This window comes from Diachasma alloeum, unplaced genomic scaffold (genome assembly GCF_001412515.2).
Source record: "Diachasma alloeum isolate Michigan unplaced genomic scaffold, Dall2.0 Dall_scaffold_01174, whole genome shotgun sequence".
Lineage (NCBI taxonomy): Eukaryota > Metazoa > Arthropoda > Insecta > Hymenoptera > Braconidae > Diachasma > Diachasma alloeum.
This window is the reverse complement of record NW_021681284.1, coordinates 53,777-54,498: the sequence shown is the minus strand read 5'-3', so window position 1 is coordinate 54,498 and position 722 is coordinate 53,777.

Sequence of the window (722 nt, the reverse complement as noted above, 5' to 3'; positions counted from 1 at the left end):
TTACTGGCCCCTGAGTTTCATGGCAGTTTTTATTGTTTCGTTACAGACATTAAGGGATGAAAGAGGGTTTATTGGTGGGGCATTTAATGCTCCGTCGAATTGCTCTTTTTTCATCCCTTAATCTCAATTAGGAGGGGACAGTTGAATTTTTAATTACCGGGAGTCACTGTGCGCCGCGAAACTATTATTTTTCTCACTGGCCCATGACTTTCATGGCAGTTTATGTTTTTTTGTTGCAGAGATTAAGGGATGAAAGAGGGTTAATTGATGGGGANAGTAATGTTTAATTGAGCCTGGCCAACGACTGGCAATCAACGCTGGGCCGAGATGGGCGCCCAGACCTGGCCCGATGTTATCATTCCAGGTTTCAACCAAGTCTGGCGCAGTCCCGGTTGAGGAACGGGTCCCGAAGTTCGGCAGGCCGGCCACCGGGCTTGGGCCAAGCTCGGCCCATTCGTTTTTTCGTACATGGGGTGCGCTGCGAAAGAATTATTTANGGATGAAAGAGGGTTAATCAATGGAGAATTTAATTCTCCGTCGAATTGCCGTTTTTTCATCCCTTTATCTCAATTAGGAGGGCAGAAGCGAATTTTTAATTCGCGGGCGAATAGTGAAAAGTCAGTGTCCGCCGCGAAAAAATTATTTTTCTTACTGGCCCATGAGTTTCATGACAGTTTTTACTTTTTTGTTGCAGAGATTAAGGGATGAAAGAGGGTTAATTG